Consider the following 14,405-nt stretch of genomic DNA (forward strand, 5'->3'; position numbering starts at 1 on the left):
CCGCAGAGATAATGTAAACAAACTTGGTTCTGGGAATAACTCTTTCATCACTGTGAAATACATTTTGTTTACTATAAGGTAGTAAATGATTAGACATTTGACGATAACAGTTGACTGCCATTGTCCGCAGCGACAATACTTGCTGTCGTATGATGTCGATCTCAGTCCCTATATTTGGTATTTAATACAGTTATATTAACAGGCTAGAGATATCAAGCCTACTGATGGAAAAGCATTGTGAAGGAACATATCTTGTTTTGCTGTATAGCATAAATGCTTGACGAGAAGAATATACCCGTACAAAACGTAGCACAATATTAGTTACATAGTGGGCTAGTAACGTAAACGATATACATACGGGGCAGTAAAGTCCATATGGTACGAGAGAGAGAATGAAGTTCGAGTCCCCTATTGAATTTACTGACACCGTATATATGTTTAGATCGTATAAGGTCACTAATTAAATATGTAACACATTTATCCTACCGACTATCTTAATTTTGTTGTACTGACGTTATTGTGTTTGCTGTGTTCTCTGTACATGAAAGCACTTTTACAACAATACTCTAAGGGGTCCGTTGGTTGCATATTAATGGGCTGAATTTCGGTCCATATCCAACATATTCAGTCATAATTTCCCACCCTTCATTTCGGTCCACTCATACCTTGCAGAACGTACTTATTGTATTGATAGTTAACCTGTTCTCGTCCGAAACATGCATGAAATAATTGTCAATCAATCAATCAATCAATCAATCAATCAATCAATCAATCAATTAATCAAACAACTGTTTCCATTTATTATAAACGTATATCGTTATAACATTGACGGTACCAATTTTACTGTACTTGTTGTGTATTTCGTAACGAAGATGTATCTTACGTACTTTTGTAACACAATTAAACACATATGTTTACACATTACACTTTGTTATCACAACTGATAAAAACCTTCTGAAAAAGGTGAGGAAATATGGGTGAAAGGAAAGTGGCAGTGGTAAATTATTTTATTTCTTATTACTTCATTAACTAATATGTAATTGACCGGTCTTGTATGTTTATATGGGACCAATGCTTATCGAGAAAAATACCTTTATTGCGTAGTATCTGCAAATCTATTGATGTGTCAAATACACTTGTTAATGTCAATAACTGTCACAATTAAAATAAGTTTACATATGTTCTGTATATTAATTTTTTTTCTTTCCTCATATGAAAGATAGACCGTTAGGATAAACTGCCACTGAATGTTAAGCAAACATTCAATCAATATTTAGTACAAAAGATACAGAGAAGATCTTTTCACATTATTTTTACATTGTAACTGTGACAAATTTGTATACAAATGTACATGTGATATGCAATCTCGAAATAGGCAAAGGAAAATAGACCTTCTTCCTTTCCATTTTGTGCGATTTTTATATACCATGTTTTTATCAGTACTATAACGTGACCAAGGGGAGGAACGACAACGACACAGACGGACGGACATAGCCATACTATGACTCAACAATATATACTGTGGTAAATCCCATGAACATTATTTATATAATAGTTCTTGAATAACTGGTCATTATCGTTATATATGGACTGCCCACAGGACAGTGGTATTAAATAAGATAGTGATAATGACTGAGCCGAAGGCGAGGTCATTATCGCTGTCACAGTCAATACCACTATCCTACGGGCAGTCCATATATCACGAAATTGACCAGTTATTCAAAAACTATTATGTTTATTTCATTGAGGAACCATGTTTCAGAAAATTCTCATAGATTCAAAATGTCTAAAGCAAACTCGAGTAGTTGTACGATTTCTATGGCAAAGAGTTAAAACCAGTCGTAGCAATAATGCCATTCATTTTAGTGCAATTTTTCAGTATATATATATGAATACTAAGTTCTCTATAATTCTATAATTTACCAAAACATATAGTAAACAATTTAACAACTTAAATATAATATTGAAAACAGGAAAATGTTTTATTGAAGGGACATCTCTCTAAACAGAGATTCAACGCCCCACCAGTCATTAACAGAGAAACAACGCCCCAGCGGTCATTACCAGATGGAACCATTATCATGTGAAAATCCGTTAACGACCGGTTTTCTGGTCCGTTTCGTTCTGTTAATGACCAATGGAATTTATTACTGAAGAATAATGAATGTCAGGTGGTCCCTTTTTATCCAATAAGAGAAGCTTATTCTCAACCGATATGAAATAAAAACTAAATAATACGATATATATTTACAAGTTTATTCACCAATATACATTACTTCAGACTTATTGACAAATTAACTACAAAGTTTAAACATATAAACTTTGAATACAGGTCCTCCAGAATCTTAACTGATTCAAGTTTTCAAGTAAATCACATCTTACAGTATCATAGATGACACACAAGCTGCCAGTATATTTACTAACTGACCTTTATCAGAAAGTTTAATTACTTTCACTCAAGACTTAAACAATATGCATAACTAATTTTATTACCCCTTGACATCGTTACTTGTCTTAATTACATCTGACAGCTTAAGTTTAACTGCAGATAATAAAACTAGCTATTTGTCAAATTAGCCTTGCGTCATTAATTTTCTCTGTACACAAATAAACAGTTATCAAGCCAAATTCTCTGAGCAAATTCTCAGAGGTCAATATTTACAAAACATGAAAATATTACAGTACGCCAACCATTGCAAAAGAAAAAAAAATAGGGGTCACAGGCTTATTTTTTTTATGCATGTGCACATAAAGCAACTTATCCATAAATTCTACCAATGCTTATAAAAATATTAAGATGTGATATGATTTCTAATGCAATAACTTTCCGCTCCACCAGAAATGACGTAAAGCAACTATAGGTCACCGTACAAACTTGAACAATAGACTATATATACCTAGTCTAATATGGTTCACTTTTAGGGAACGTATCTTCAAAAGATTCCGATAGTTTTGCAAAAAATCCTGATAATAACAGTATATACTTGAAAATTAAAAGGACACTTCACAAAGTTCGTGCGTCCCGCTTTTCTTGATTTACATTAATCAGGGACGATCAAACTCGACAATTTCGCTTTCAGTTGGACGCATGACATGTATAACATGTCGTTTTCATCGCCGTTGATAAACTTTAAAAAGAATTGAGAAACATGATTCAAACCTCCTCAGGCGAAGTTTACCTTTGGTGAATTTGGCTATTTTTTAAGGCCCCGTTTGCTCATGTGGCTCTTGACGGGTTTAGGTATTCAAACAGTCTTGCTTTGTTTTTATTTGAGCGTTCCAGATAAAGTTAAATCCAGAATAGCCTAATGAATAAACGTTAATTATGTCAATATCCAAATGCAATTGATTTTGAATATTTCTATTCTCCACTCAGTTCCGTTCAGGAACTATTAAGATTTTATTAAAGATTCTATCAAATATTATTTTTTCATGAATTGAAAAAAATACATAAAAGTAACTTCATACTGTTCATTGACTTAAATCTAATTCATGTACATGCATATTTATATATTTAGTTGTTTAACATGATAATAATCGGGTTTATATCTTGAATCACGTGAATAGAATAGATAGAAAACTAGTGTCGTGTAAATAGGTTAGTAAGACTATACATTGTATTGCGTTAGGATAAATAAAAAGGGGGCGAGGAGAACACAATTTTTAAGTTAACCATTTTTTTTAACATTAGAGATATACAATATAAGAATATTGATTTTGTATTTACATTTTGTCATAGATCAAATTAATACGTTCAGTATATGTTCACTTGGTGTTAATATGTCCTTTGATTGAGTAAAGCCATTTCAATTAATATTTTATAGTGTGTCTTTCTATGTTGTGATGTTACACTATTGTTTCAGATAAGGGTGAAGGTTGATACCTATTAAAATCGTTTAAACCCGCTGCATTTGTTTGCACCTGTCCTAAGTCAGGAATCAAATGTTCAATAGTTGTCGTTTGTTGATGTGGTTCATAAGTGTTTCTCTCGTAAAGATAAGGTGTATATGTTTGCCCTCTCCTTTAAAGATAAGGTGTGTATGTTTTCCCTCTCCATTAAAGATGAGGTGTATATGTTTAACCTTTCCTTTAAAGATGAGGTGTATATGTTGTCCCTCGCCTTTAAGGATGAGGTGTATATGTTTTCCTTCTCCTTTAAGGATGAGGTGTATATATTGTCCCTCTCCTTTAAAGATGAGGTGCATATATTTTCCCTCGCCTTTAAGGATGAGGTGTATATGTTGTCCCTCTCCTTTAAAGATAAGGTGTATATGTTTTCCTTCTCCTTTAAGGATGAGGTGTATATATTGTCCCTCTCCTTTAAGGATGAGGTGTATATATTGTCCCTCTCCTTTAAAGATGAGGTGCATATATTTTCCCTCGCCTTTAAGGATGAGGTGTATATGTTCTCCCTCTCCTTTAAAAATAAGATGTATATGTTTTCCCTCTCCTTTAAAGATAAGGTGTATATGTTTTCCTTCTCCTTTAAGGATAAGGTGTATATGTTTTTCCTCTCCTTTAAGGATAAGGTGTATATATTGTCCCTCTCCTTTAAAGATGAGGTGCATATATTTTCCCTCGCCTTTAAGGATGAGGTGTATATGTTTTCCCTCTCCTTTAAAGATAAGGTGTATATGTTTTCCTTCTCCTTTAAGGATAAGGTGTATATGTTTTCCTTCTCCTTTAAGGATGAGGTGTATATGTTTTTCCTCTCCTTTAAGGATAAGGTGTATATATTGTCCCTCTCCTTTAAAGATGAGGTGCATATATTTTCCCTCGCCTTTAAGGATGAGGTGTATATGTTGTCCCTCTCCTTTAAAGATAAGGTGTATATGTTTTTCCTCTCCTTTAAGGATAAGGTGTATATATTGTCCCTCTCCTTTAAAGATGAGGTGCATATATTTTCCCTCGCCTTTAAGGATGAGGTGTATATGTTGTCCCTCTCCTTTAAAGATAAGGTGTATATGTTTTTCCTCTCCTTTAAGGATAAGGTGTATATATTGTCCCTCTCCTTTAAAGATGAGGTGCATATATTTTCCCTCGCCTTTAAGGATGAGGTGTATATGTTCTCCCTCTCCTTTAAAAATAAGGTGTTTATGTTTTCCCTCTCCTTTAAAGATAAGGTGTATATGTTTTTCTTCTCCATTGAAAATAAGGTGTATATATTTTCCTTCTCCTTTAAATAAGGTGTGTATGTTTTCCCCCTCCTTTATAGATAATGTGTATTATATGTTTTTCTTTTGGTTCTTTCCCTAGCCTTTGAAGATAAGGTTTATATGTTTTTTTTGTTATTTCCCTCAACTTTAAAGGTGTATATCGGCTTTTCTTTTCTTTTTTTCTACTCTCCGTTAAGATAAGGTGTATATGTTTTTTTTTAAAGTTTTTTTCTCTTTCCTTTAAAGATAAGGTGTATATGTTTATTTTGGTTTTTCCCTCTCCTTTAAAGAGAACATGTATATGTTTTCTCTCTCCTTTTAAGATGGGGTGTATATGTTTTCTTGAAATAATGAAGGATTTGAATTGATTAAGAATGAAATAAATATTGCGCCATAATTGATCTGAAATTAAAGATCAGTCATTTTGATAAATATCTGATGAACGATTAAGTTACAAATCTATACTATTAAACGAGAAGACCTCATTTTGGGTGTCGCTTCTCTTCTTTCCACAATAAATTAATCATCATGCCTCTGTGTCCTATGGGTACAGTGCATAACCATATTTGTCATCCATTCATATGATTATTCAGATTGAGTTATTTTGGGTGAAAAACAAGAAAAAAGACGTCCGGATATGTTTCCGTCATTGGGCGAAATTTTAAGTCAGATTAGACTTCCGGTTTGCGTTTTTCTGCATACTTTGAACATACATTAATACTACGAATACAGTGTATTTTCTGTCTTATATCCGTCATTGGACGAAATTTAAGTCAGATTAGACCTCCGGTTTGCGTTTTTCTTTTTACTTTGAAACAAATACATATACTACGAATAAAGTGTATATTTTATGTCTGATATCATTTTCAAGTTTACTATCCACGGCAGTCACAGGGTTTATTTAATATAGAGGGTCTGAATAATATATCAATGACCGCTGTGGATCAATTATTACACTGAGAATTGACTGTAAAAAGAAAATATACTTTCGGGACGTCTCGAACGGGTGTTTTTAAGATCGAAATTTCAGGATTGACCATTTCGGGATCCGGGATTTCTTTTTTCGAATTTCGGGATGTCGAGATATTTAATTTGTATAATAAATTCATAACCTCGGGATTTCATGTTTTCAAGCCCGGGATATTGGGATCAGGGCCCTACGCAGTGGTGGATCCAGAAATTTTCATACGCAGAGGCCCGTTGACTGCCTAAGAGGGGCCCGCTCCGGTCATGCTTCAGTGATTCCCTGTATAAGCAACCAATTATTTTCCAGAAAGGGGGGGGGGGCCCTAAATTCGCCTCTGCCCCGACCCCCCCCCTTTAATGAATGTTCATAATATACAGATAAGCGCTAAAATTATTCATGTGTCATTAAAATTAATAGAGAACAAAAAAAAAAGGATTTTTTTGTGGAAAAAGGAGGAGCCGGGCTAGAAAAACAATTATCCTGTCCCAAATTACCGATGACTTTTGATACCTTTTCTGAAATACTCAAGTCACTAAATGTTTTACCAAAAAAAGAAGATGTGGTATCGGCCTTCAACAATAAGCAAAAGCCGATACTGCATAGTCTGATATAAAAGGCCCCGAAATGACAATGTAAAAAACTTTAAATGAGAAAACTAACAGCCTTATTTATGTACAAAAAATGAACGAAAAATAAATATCACTGAACCACTGAATTACAGGCTCCTGACTGGAATGTTCATAATACATGTACACTAAATGTATGTTCATAATGAAATTAATAGAAAACAAAAAATGTGAATTTTGGAAATAAAGGAGGAGGGTTAAAAAAAACATTTTCCTGTCCCCAGGTACCTATGACTTTTGATACTTTTCCTGAAATTCTCAAGTTATTAAATCTTTTACAAAATTATTCCTACAACACTTTACATCCTTTCAAATACGCTCTAAATGCCCGCGATTTCGCGGGTGTGTTCTAGTACAAATTAAATCTCAGACGCATTATATAATTATAACGTGACACCTGTACACTCTATTTATATCCTGCTTGGACACGTTGAGCCAGGCTTTGAAAATCATTTCTAACGAGATAGTGCATTCCATAGTTACTATACCTGGAGACATTTCTTTGACTGTTGGCCGACCAGTATATGTCCTTATTTATAAATGCGACATGCTTGGTTGATATGAAGCAAGCGTTAACTTAATTGTTTTTGGGTTTCCCAACCCAATCAAGGCTTGACCCTACGTTCTTCCGTACTCGAGGAAGCACATTACTGTGAATCCTAATTGAAACTTTAAGGTGGTATGGGAGTCTAAAATAAAAATGATAGAATTTGTTCATACTTTGCCAAAACGTTGTATCTATTGATACATGTTGAAAAATATAATAAAAATGGTAGGTCACCGCGCATTTTCTCAAGCTACAGGACGGGACAAAAGCACACATTTTGTATGGATAATACAGGAAAAAACACCATTTTGTGATTAGAAACTAAACCAAATGATAGAATTGTTAAATACTTCAGGAAAAGATAGCTTTCAGACACTGCTTTTAGAATATCAAAAGAAAAGATAGGGTCACCGTACGTTTTTTCCGGCTAAAATACTCAATAGGAAAATTCCATACAGAATCCTTCAGAAAATGCACTTTTTTAGAGTTACCTCCCCTTAAAATGCCAATTTAAAAAATAAATAAAAACAACCAAAAATAATTAACATTTGCAAAAATATCAATATTTAGAAGTTATATTCTTATAAATTGGTACTTTTAAATGAAAATGTACATTAAACATCTGCATTCCTGTATCAAATTTGATGGAAAATCTGGACCCTTGATTCTCTGTTTTTTACAATCCAAGATGGAGGAAGACACCCATACCACCTTAAAGAGGGTTTTCTGATATCAAAAGTCATAGTTTTCATTAATCATCATCCTCATCTGTCATTGATATGTAAACGCTGTACTAGTGTTTGTGTACAATTTAAAAAATTGTGTATAAAAGACAACACATGTTTTCCGTTACTGGAAAATCGAAATGATCGACCTTACTAATCAAATTCAGTTTGTAAAAAATAAAAATTTCAAAACCCTTTCTTTATAGGTTAGATAATACTTGATAATTTTTTATGAATTTTTAAAGCGGGAGGCGTAGCCGAGGGTTTTAAATGTTCATAAAACATGACCAAGTATTGTCTGACCAATTTAGAACATATTCACACCTTTGAGTGACATAACAAAATTAGTCTCTCATTGTAATAATCAAATTTTGATATTAGCTCACTTTAAATATTAACATGGTTAGTAAAATGGGTGTTTCATTTCTAATGGCCATTTCTATTAATGGAATGAAAGAGCAATGACATAGTTTTGTGGTAACACAAAAGATAAATTATTCAAAAATGAAGATGTTTTCTTCTTCAGGTACAATTTAATCTTATATATCTAGAATTCCTTCATTTAAAAAAAGCACACAATGTTTTCAGTGTATATAAATCATCTTTTCTTAAATTGTATAATTTTTAATAATGAAAAAACTTCATCAATGAATTTTAATTTACAATTATTTCAACATCAGATGCTTGTTTTATTTATTGATGAGTATATTGTTTTTATTTTATTTTATAAAAATTAGATTAAATACTACATGCATTTTACCCACCCCTTTTCCCCCTTTTCCACTTTTTTGTTTATGGGGGGACTATATATGTACCATTAAATATCATTTTTATAATGTTAAAATCTCTTCTTAAAATGCTTTTATAGTTTTATAGTTATATTTGATTTCATTTATTGTGCAATGTATATTATATAATTTGTATATAACTTTGTAGACAAGTATGTGACACTTTAATACAATAAATTATTATTATTATAATAATTAGACAAACAAAATGATTTTTTTTGCTTTTTTCCTCTGGAAATTGCCTTGGGGAATTGTACACTTAGTTAGAGCAGTTTTTAAGAGTTCACTTTTATGATTAGTTTACAATGAAAAATCAGTCATGTATAGCATTTTAGAGTGCATGGAAAGCCATGTATTATGAGAAATAGAAGGTTCCCATTGGATGAGAATGGGTGCGTATGTGCTTAACTATGTAATGAAAACATGTTTTTTTTATTTTTAGATTATCATATATTTTTACAGGTAACTGGGTCAAATAAAGGAATTGGATTTGGTATTGTTCGGGCACTATGCCAGAAATTTCACGGAGACGTGTTCCTAACTTCTAGAGATGAACGAAGGGGACGAGATGCTGTTCATGAGTTGGAGAAAGAAGGATTATCACCAAAGTTGCACCAATTAGATGTAACAGACTAAAAAAGCATTAACATAATTAAAAACTTTCTTGAGAAAACTTACGGTGGCTTAGATATACTCGTAAACAATGCAGGAATAATGATACCATTTCATACAAAGGAGGAAGGCAACCAAGTCATCGAGACGAACTATGTAAGCGCTGTCAACATTTCGGAAGCCCTTTTTCCTCTCCTTAGACCAAATGCTAGAGTCGTCAATGTTTCAAGTAGATTGGGCAACTTTACAGCTTTTAATATGAAAGAAGAGACAAAAATGAAGTTTGCCAGTCAAAATCTTACAGTGAAAGAACTAACAAGTCTTGTATGGGAATACTACAATCTTTTTGATTGTCCTAACTTTAATCCTAAATTATATATTGGACAGTTTGCGTATGGCGTATCCAAATTGGGACTCAACCGGTTGACGAGTATATTACAGCGTAATGTGTTGGAGATCAGAGACAAATTTTGGTTAATTCATGTTGTCCTGGGTATGTTGACACAGACATGTCCGATCATAAAGGCCCCCTGACGGTAGATCAAGGAGCTGACACTCCAGTCTATCTTGCACTTCTGCCAGCAGACGAGAAATCCATAGCAGGTGAAATGGTTTGTGAAAGGGTGGTAGTAAAGTGGGATGAACGGAACTTACAGCCTAATCCACTGATAAAGTCTATGGTGCCTTCAATGAAAAGTTTATCATGACTGTATCCTATGCAAAAAATAAAATGTCAATACAGTACCGCAGGCAATATTAAACCAGCATAACTACTGAATATGATTCAACCGCATGAAACTTTAGCTACAAAACGATTAAATGATTATAACGAATAAAAAAATGAACTTATTATATAAAAAAAAATAAAAATAAATAAATGTCTTTAAATAAATGATTAAAAGAAAATATTGTTTTATCTATACAACAAATGCTTTTACAATAAAGTTTTATGTTTTTGCTTTCTGTCGAGTAATGTGAATGAAAATATGATAAAAAAAATATAGTTAAAAGAACACGTTATACATTTCATGTGTTCAAAGCGCTTATCTGGATTCACCTTCATCAGGAACGCTCAAAGCCGAATATTTGAAAGGCATGAATATAAGAGCCGAAACATTGAAGAGTTATATCACAAAATTGACACGATTGATTACGAAACAATATAACAAATATCATGGTTAGTATTTATATTGTTTTTATCTATCTACTGAATCCAGCTGATCGTTTTATTAACATAGTTGAGACAGATGTCTCCAAAATAGTCCTTAATGATAACTTTCCAGTATATTATATGACAGGAAAATTAAATAAAAAGATTTGACAAGCTTATGACATAAACAAACATGATATCGATGTTTTAAAAACTTTAATGAAAACAAGTTTTTTAAAGATTTAAATAAAACAAATAGAATACAAATATAACACATTATTGATGTTCAATCTGCCATGGAAATGTGGTATCAATTATTTCTGTCAGTAATTAACAAACATGCACCCATTAAAGTGAACAGAATAAAACATGTATGGCAATCAGATTGGCTTACAGATGAGGTGAAAGAAGCTCAGGAAAAAAATATTTACCAAAGCAAAAGGGACTGGGATAAACTTCCGTTATTGGTGCAATAAATGTACAAATTTGATAGAAAAAAATTAAACAGTTCTATTTCAAGCAGGCAATAGAAAATACAAAAAAAAAAACCTTAAGAAATCTGGGTTTACTCAAAGATTTAAAACCTAAAGTTAAAAATGAAATTCCATCTACCATGACTTTCAGCAATAAGAAATATGATAATATACAAGATATAGTAAAACACTTTAATACAAACTTAACTTAACAATAGGAGATAAATATATTACAACTAATAAATCCTTTCAAGCAAATACATTACATAATTTCGTGCAAGATAAAATCCCCCCGAATGTTAAATTTAAGATTACATTTATCAAAACGGATGAAACTAAAAAAATTACTTTCTAGAAACGCCCAAAGCAACTGGCCTAGATGATGTTGGCTCATTTTTCCTTAAGATAAGAAGCTTTAACACCAAGTATAACAGATTTTATCAACTTTAGTATACTAGAAGGTGTATTCCCAGAAAATCAAAAAATAGCCAAATATTTAAGATATACCAGAAAACTACAGGCCTATATCAATATTTCTTACTATATCTTAAGTATTTGAAATACATGTTGCAAAACATTTGATCTTTATCTGTCAAAATATAAAATATTTTATAAACTATTACACGAGATATACAATTCGAATTTATATCGAACCACTCGGCATGTCAAAAAGCCCTTAACAAATTGATAGATAACTGGCTTAAACATATTGATGACGCAATGTTGTAGAAACAGTCTTTGTAAATCTGAAAAAAGTATTTGATCTTGTTGTCTCATTCTCTGCCATAAATTACATTTATACAAAGTATCCGATCATTCAGTGAATGGTTAGAGTCATACTAATAGACCACACAAAAATGTGCTCAGGTAATACAGCTTTAGATTCAGATTTTATTAAATATTAGGTTTCTCCAGGATCTTATTTAGGCCCCATACTCATGGTAAAAACAAGGACAAGATAGAGAGAAAAGTAAACCATGATGCCAATACTTACAAAATGGTGTTTAAACATCAAAAAGGTAATGAATCCTTTAAAAACAACTTCTATGCGGGTTGGAACGGATACAAAAACGAGCTTTGATAGGTCATAAACTAAATATATCAATACAAGATATCCAAATAACATCTGTTGAAACACAAAAGCTTATAGATATATATATTGACAAAAATTTAGACTGGAAATTTCAAATCATGTATGTTAAAGCATAATTTGTCGTATTGCACTGTTATCTAGAATAAGGAAATATCTAGATACAAGTAGTAGAAAATGCTTATATTTAGCCCATGTTTGATTTTTTTTGCTCAATATTGGGAAATTGTGATGCAGATGAAATTCAAAGAATTGTTAAGATGCAGAAAAAGAGCTGCCAGAATTAAACGGGAAGCACAAATACTAACACCTACTGTTAATTTATCTAAAGAGCTAAAATGGTTAAATTTCAAATCTAGGATCTCTCATCATATTGATTCTTGTTCATAAAGTTCTCAATAATAACACGCAATTACCTTAAAGAACTATGCAGATATAGGAAGATGTGGTATGAGTGCCAATGAGGCAAATCCCCATCCAAATAACAATTTATAAAAGTAAACCATTATAGGTCAAGGTACGGCCTTCAACACAGAGCCTTAGCTCCCAACGAACAACAAGCTATAAAGGGCTCCAAAATTATTAGTGTAAAACCATTCGAACGGGAAAACAAACGGTCTAATCTATAAAAAAAACCGAGAAACATATGTTGTCCAATTATAAACCTACACAGCAGAAATTTGAGATCTTCTGTAAATAATAATCTAGCTGTAGTGAGGCCTAATACAAATGAAATGAAAAAAAATCATTCACATATAGCTCCTCAATACTTTGGAATATACTACCAAATGAAATAAAACTAGGTGAAAATATTGGTACTTTTAAAAGAAAATGTGTAGATTTTTTTAACCTATAAATGATATGTAACAACTCCCGAACTCTATCATGTCTTTTCAATGTTTGTGTATAAACATTCAAACTCATATAACGAAAATAAATTGACAACGCCTTGGCTAAAAAAGAAAAAGACAAACAGACAAACAAAGGAACACAACACAAAACATAGAAAAAAAGACTTAGCAACACGAACCCCACAAAAAATTGGGGATGATCTCAGGTTCTCCGGAAGGGTAAGCAGATCCTGCTCTACATATGGCACCTGTCGTGTTGCTAATGTTAGTAAAAACCCGATAATAAGTCTAATCGGTAGGTCGCATTCGTGAAAAAGGAACGGAATTGTAGTAACAACACAAGGAACATATTCGCTATTATCTGTAAAACGGATATTCCATAACGGTCAACCAACTCGTGATGGAGTCAGTAAAATTAACGAAAGGATGATTCCAGCTTCATCCTTTGGAACTCTTAGTTTAATAGCTTTCTTGTGAGCAGTAACCCTCTATCAAGGAAAGCATGATAGGAAATGCAAGCCCGGGAATATCGTATCCATTGAGAGATACATATTCAGGTGCTGCTGGAATGTTGCTACATAGAAATGGAAAGTTCACAATTACGAAGCTGAAATCATCTCTTTTGTCGTTTTGTTTTCAACCGAACCTCATTGTCATTTTCTAGAGATATGAGTCAGACTTAACTGTATCTGTTGTATTCTTTATCTCTAATTCGATGGGATAGATACGTTCAACATAGTCACCAATGGAGTAGGTTCAGTAAGACCCCCTTTTGGCCCCAAACTATAGCAAGTTTACACAATTGTTAAAATATAAACTTTTAGCTATTAATTTGGAAAGTAGAATACTTCTGCTACATAAATATGGGCTGTTTTTGACAATACAATGCACAGATATCGGGTACTAACATCATTAAGTCATGCTAAATTACTGAAATCTTCACAATTTTAGCATTTAAGCTAAATTTTAGACGGGTTCCGTCTGGAATGGAAGTGGCCGCATTCGTGTTCATTCTTAATATTAAAATGTAAGTTGTATTTGATGATAATACATAACAAATGTAAAGGTTGAGAATGAACACGGGTGCAGCCACTTGCATTTTTGACAAAAACATATGAAAAGTGACATATTATGGCATATTTGATAGATTTTTCATCAGCAAGCATTTGAGCGTCTGAAATGACTAAATTAGTACAAATCTTTCCCATAAACTAATTGAATCCACTGAAGTAGACACTTAAGTGTTTAAAAATATCCACAATCTCATCAGAAGAACCTGAAATTTGGGGCCAAAATTGTCCCTTACCGAACCTACTTTTTTTGAATTATTTAGTGAGAGAACATCATCTATATAGCAGAAAGTAAAGTTAAAGGATACTGCTAACTTTTTTCTTTCTTCTTAAGAAGTTCCTGTATGGAG

The 14,405-nt window shown here is 32.5% G+C and overlaps 1 pseudogene; it reads left to right on the top strand.

The window, feature by feature from the left end:
• The first annotated feature begins 905 nt into the window (after window positions 1–905).
• Window positions 906–10,278, top strand: LOC139528608 (carbonyl reductase [NADPH] 3 pseudogene; annotated as a pseudogene).
• Window positions 10,279–14,405: the final 4,127 nt, after the last annotated feature.

The sequence above is a fragment of the Mytilus edulis genome, chromosome 6, assembly GCF_963676685.1.
Source record: "Mytilus edulis chromosome 6, xbMytEdul2.2, whole genome shotgun sequence".
NCBI lineage: Eukaryota > Metazoa > Mollusca > Bivalvia > Mytilida > Mytilidae > Mytilus > Mytilus edulis.